Raw genomic sequence first — 6,468 nt, 5'->3', positions numbered from 1 at the left:
AAACATGCAGCATGTAACTTAAGAGATGTCTTAGTCTGCTTTCCATCCATACAGACCAAATTTCAGTACAAGCTCAAAGATACTCTAAATCTAAATTAACAAGACATAGCTTAGGATCCATGTGCAAACCAAGACTGGCCATTTATCTGTTCCACAGCGAGAATGGAGGCTAATCAAGCATATGTGCATCCAATACAATCCCGCAACTTCATCCAGGCTGTGCTTAGTCTTAACTTCATCCTTTCCAATCTCCTGCACATCACCCTCACAGGTTCAACATTTTAACCTCACCAGTTCCCCACACTTCCACTGTTCAACCCAATCCACGCACCCTCAAGCAATGCCCTCTTCTAGCCTCTCAGCTTCTGGTTAACAGACACTGCTAAAACTCAATTTCAGGGAGACAGAGAAAGTGCATTTAGATGTTTAAAAAGAAAAGATGGAAATGAAAAGGCTAAATGATTTGTCAACTGTGATACCAGCTGTGCTACAGTTTGCAAACTCAAGTCCTTATGAACTCTTTTTACAAATAAATAAATAAATTAACAGTCCTTGTTGCCAAATATTATTTTCTTTCCCCTTCAGAAATGTCTGTATTAATACAGCACAGTGACACCCCGGTTGTTTTATAACATGATTGTTCTTGTATCACTATGATATGAAACGATCTCTAGTAGAGCTGCCAAGACATTGCACTGGTCAGATGCATGAAACATCCCACCAGAACTTCACCAGGGGTGTAACTACAGAGGTCAGGCTCATCCCTGCTGCCCTGTAGGTTACATTACCTGTGCCAGACGAACAAGCTGCTGCTACCATGAAGAGAAACCCTGCACAATTTTGAAATGTCTGCTGCACCAGAGCCCCAAACCCTGCTTGGCGTCTTCAGGCCATGAAATATCCCCTAGTAATGAACAACCTGACTGCAGGTCAGCTGACAGGGAGCGTACTTATACTCTTCTACATACTTACTGCACAATAGCCCCCGAGTCATGCTAGCTCTCTGCAGTATTGTTTCCTGTCTTTGTCTGCGCCACATGCAGATTCAAGTTATTTTGGGTCACAGACTAGAGTCTGAAGTCAGTCAGCCAGCCAGCCTAAATCCCACTTATATGGTCCGAGGCTGGCATAACAACCCTTGATCTTTTTGGAAACTCTAGGCAACATTGCATGGAATTCGTATTGCAAGACCAAACTCACGCAAACTTTATAGTGAATAAATGGCTCTATGCCTTGTTGTATTGACTAAGTAAGGAAATTCTATCAGTTTAGTGGAAAATACAATTTTAGGCATAAAATCCAAACAATCCACCTACAAGAAGTTAGTCTGAAGATTTCTCAGAACTGTTGACGTTGTTTCTTTTAAAAGTTACAACTATTTCTAGACACATTAGTAGCATGCTAACTACAATGCTAGCACTGGCTAAAAATACCTTTTAGTTAAATATATTTAATATTAAAAGTTAAACATTAAAATGCAGCTGCTCAGAAGAGGCAGCAAAAGACCAAATTAGCCTGTGCAGAAAGGCTACAGAACTGAATTAGTCCTTCACGATTGTTTTTTCACATTTCTTCACATTTCACTTCATATTTGTATTCACCAGACAGCTGCTTGTTACACTGCTCTCAGCAACAGCATTAGAATCAAGAGACACACAGAATATTTCATCCAAGTCTTGACAAAAGCAGTGATTGACTTTCTTTTTTTTGTCTAGAAGATTTCTACAGCTAACTGTAAGTATTTTTGAACAAGCTACACTGCACTACACTGACAAATGTACAGATTGTCTAATACATAAGACAGCTTTTTAACTTTGTAGATACATAGCTGGGCAGCCAAAGACAACACATAGTGAGAGGACGTTCAGATGATAGATTGCAAAGTCCACAGAATATAGTTTAGCTTTTTGTCTGCACATGTAGATCTAATTGTTGATACAATTCTTTGTATAGACACACATATTTCAATTGAGATTTACAGCAAATTTGTAGGATAGCAGAATAAATTCACAGCTGTTTTACTCCATACAAATTCTTCCACCCATAATGCTAACCCTGAGCATGTTAGTAATACAGGTTGGTGACAGGGTAAGCTACCAGCCTGAGGACTAGAGAGAGAGGGATGGGGTCAGCCATCAGCTCTCATCACTTCCCAATCTTCACCACAAACTCCTTAAGTCAAGAAAAAACAAACTGAACAGCTCAAAGGAAAATGTTTTATTTGTTTATTATTATTTTTTAAATGGGAAGTGTGAACTTCTTCCTCATTCTAGTTCTCACAGCAACAGGGGCATCTGAACCAAATGAACACTCTTACTTACATATCCTTTGCTTGTTAGCACTGAGTTCCTCAAAATCCTCTGAAAACACAAATAGCTGACCCCTTGTGAAGCCAACGGGAGTTTTGCTAACGGCTTTGACAAGGTCAGGGTTTCAACCACCAGGAAACATGCACCAAGCACTTCCTTCCATACCAAGGTGATGGGATAATTCATTAAGACCAAATTTCCATAGAAATTAGCCCTTTTCACTTCCACAACATTTAACTACTCTGTCGTGACATTTTGGTATTACTGCCCATGTAACTTTTAAAATGGGGAAGTTAATAACCTGCTGCAGCTGAGGGAAGTACACTTTGCATTTAAACTGGAACGGAGCTGCACCTGTGGTAGTCTTCTGTTCCTCTAAAAGCTTCAGTTGGCTGTGAGCTTTTGACTGTACCCTTTCACCTTCTGTTCAACATCTCTGTCTTTGAATGGGAATATACCTAGTGGCAACTCAGCTTGTCAAGCTATTGAAGAAAGTCCGAAGAACTGAGTCTACTGGCACAAATAAAGAAACAGAACACTTCATCAATACTCACTGAAGCAAGACTGCTCAGTACATACAGGAAGTTTAAAGAATTCAAAAGGATTGCTATATAGTTATCCTAATTTCTGCATTAACTGATTCCTGCTTCACACTGTCACTCCATACCCAAGAGAAAAAATGAACCTTAGTATCAACTTGTTTTCTAGAAAGGTGTCTGCCATGGAAAAAAAAATCTACTTTTCCCTTGGCTCTTTCCAGTCAGATCACTGCTGAATACAGAGACGTGAAAGCAGGAACTACACAACTGAGCAGCTCCTCAGTGCCATTCTTGAAAGCTCCATCAGGACAAAACGATGTAACATGACAAGCGCATCACACACGTTAGAGCGCAGTAGCAGTCACCTAAATACCTTGCAGGCTCCAGTCAGCTACTAAGCAGTTAATAAGCACCTAATCTATTTTATATTTTCTCATTTAGATATCCTAAGAGTTTTCCTTCTCCTATAAATCTAGCCCATATACATTAGGATAAGAACTCTTAAGCAATAAAGTTACTGCTTAAGCAATGTTTTAGCATCAGGACCTAGAAATGTTTACATGGATGCTTAACATTCAGAAAGCAAAAAGTACATGCTGCATTCCACAGAAATTCTTGAAAACTTAAGTCTGATGTGAACTAGGATTTTATGCCTTTAAATATCCAGAGACAAGTCACAGGGCTTTCTTGTACGTGATTTTTTTTTTTCCTCTAAATAAAGGTCAAAGAAACAAAGCTTTTCCCAAACAACTCCTAAATGAGACTTCCTTTGTAAACCACTGCCAAAAAGAAGTGCAAAATTCTTCAAGCAGAGTGAAAACACAGGCAAAAATGATGAACAAGTGAAACACTTTGGCAAAAAAAACATTGCAGCCAGTCACAATTTTAGATACAGAAAATCTGTATCATGGTAACAGCCATCATTAGCAAGGTTTCTGCAACATAACATTGCTCAATCTATTTCACCTCAGTAGGTTTTACTACCCAAATACAGAGAGGAGACAGAGTGACCCTGACACCTACCTAAGGCAACCCAGAACACACTGCCATCTTCAGACAGCATCTGCTGCTGACTTTAGCAGTAACTTTGCAGCAGGTAAAATTAATCTTGGGGGGGGGGGGGGGAAGCTCTTGGAATAAAGGGCAGGCTGTGTACACTGTAAGGTACGTACTCCCTGCTACAGCACCTGAGGGATTCCCATAACTGACTCATAGCGACTCACTTAGTAATACAGAGGAGAGCATTAAATCTGCCATTAGTTTCTCTAGTGGGGAAGAGGGAGGTTAATTTTTTTTTTCTGGATTTATCTATTTTCCCCCCTTATACTTAGGCTAAAATAGTTAGAGACAGAGATTATATTTTCCATTTTGTGCTTCTACAGCTCCTAATGTGCTGGAATCCTGATCCACAAGGGCAGACTGCTGGCTTCCATAGTACAAAACCAACCATGGAGCACAATAAACACGCAAACAAAATAGCAATAAAATTAAACCCTTCCTGCCTTCTTAAAAGAAAAAAAAAAAGTTTCCAGATTTTCTTTTATCATCTAGTTTCAGGTGGAAGTCAAATTTAAATCCATATAGGGTAGGGAAAAGCATTTATTTAAAATGTTCTTTGCTCTTACATAGAAACACTAACATAAAAGATGTCAAAAGGTAATTTTCTGTTCCACCCTGCCCAATTCCCTCAGCCTTGCCACATTAGTCATGCTGAAACACAGCAAAACCAAGCTTTCATGGTATAATAACTAAAAGTAGTTTCGGAAAGGGAAAAAAAAATTACTAGATTGTGCCACTGGTCAGTGTTTTAGTAATTTTCCCTAGAAACGATTCTGTCCAACAAATATGAAATTTAAAGTGGTGGCATTTAGAACTGCCCAGTGTGGAAAAACTAAATTACAGAAGCCTGAAATACTATGAGGCCTAAAGTATCACCAACACTCAGCATATATGGCTAAAAAAAGAATATACTTATTATTGTCCAGTTCATCCACACCGATATTTGTGATGAACTAGGTGAAGGAAGCACATAGCTTTCACAAGCCTAACAGAACATACTAGTTCTTGGGGAAATGCCTTAAGTAAGGGAATTATGTTTCTTAGGAGCACACAAAGCGTTTAGAGGCCTGATGATGAAGCAAGAATAGGAAAATGAACATTGGATACTGGAACTATTGGGGAGTGGAGGGAACAGGAGGGCTGAAAACAGACCCGACATGACTGTTTCAAAGTGCCAAGTTTCTTGTGCTGCTGGTAGACGAACAACATCTCATGGGAAAATGAAGATGGACCAGAACCACAGGACATCTAGTACACTACATGTTCTCAGCCAAATCTCCCTAACGGCAGCTTGTTCACTTTAAACCAAATGCTCAGATCAAGTACACTGAAAGAGAAGTCATCTTTGCACAACATCTGATTGCACTGGATACCGAGTCCCTCCAAGGCCTATCAGGATGCTAATGACTACATATAGCCCATGGTCTCTTTTTTCTCCCCTCCTCCAAGAGTTTCACTTCAATGTAAGCGACCAGGAAGACTGCTACATAATATTCTGATATGACTACAAGAGGTGTCTTCATGAAGAGAACACAAATACAGCTTGTAACACCACCATCATTTAGCATCACTTTCTTCTAATTTTAACGTATTCTAACACTTGTTTCCCTCCTCTTTTCCTTCCTTTCTATTAACTGCACTTGCATCCCCAAGCTCCAAGCAGAAGGGCTGCACGGCCGGCAAAGCACATGCCTGGATCATGATCGGTCAGGAGCGCCCTGCACGCCGTGCGCGGCTTGCTCATCAGTGGAGGGTGTCACAACACACGAGCACATCGCTTCTGGCAATAAGCATCCTGGGATTTTATGACTGAGCTTCAACTAAGATGCAGCGCCTTGCGTTTCATGCGAGGCGCAGTGAAACCTTCCACTTCCTTCTACAGTTCCAAGAAGCGCCCGTGTCTGATGCAGCGGTGAGTGGTTCACCAGGAAAGCAGCGATAACGTCGGGCCAAGGGCCTGACGCGCCAGGCCCGGGCTCGCTATTTACACGGGTGACATTTATAATCTCCTTTCCTGCTGCTGACACGCTTTGCTCACCTCGGATCTGGAACAGCACGGAGAGCGTTTCAGTACGGCGAAGGTGACCATCCTACCCTACAATTCGACACAAGCTGCTGTAAAACACCAGCTGTAGGCCCCGAGCCTCTCCTTGAAGCATCACGGGCAGCGTCAAGCCCAAAGCCACGATTTCAGGGGGATGTCACGGGGAGCGGGGTGGGGGAAAAGGGGTGGTGGTGACACAACAGACCGCACTCCAAAACCGCGCCCACCCCCGCGGCCCCGGCCCTGCCCGCCCCACGGCCCGGTCACCCCGCTCCCGCCACAGCCGCCCCGCTCGCCCTAGGTCAGGCGGCAGCACCGGGCCTGGGAGCGGGGTGGGGGGGGGGGGGGTGCGGCCCCGACCCCACCGAGTGCCTGCGGGGCGCTGCGGCCCTTCCCGCCCGCCCCCCGCGACAGGCTCCCCCCCCACCGCCTGGCAGGACACCGCCCTGCCCACCCCTTCCTCCGGGCGGGCGGCCAGCACCCCCCGGCGCCTCAGCGGAGCTCCAGCTGCTCTTAC

The sequence above is a fragment of the Leptosomus discolor genome, chromosome 2 (genome assembly GCF_034619465.1).
Source record: "Leptosomus discolor isolate bLepDis1 chromosome 2, bLepDis1.hap2, whole genome shotgun sequence".
Classification (NCBI taxonomy): domain Eukaryota; kingdom Metazoa; phylum Chordata; class Aves; order Leptosomiformes; family Leptosomidae; genus Leptosomus; species Leptosomus discolor.
This window is presented reverse-complemented; position numbering follows the sequence as displayed.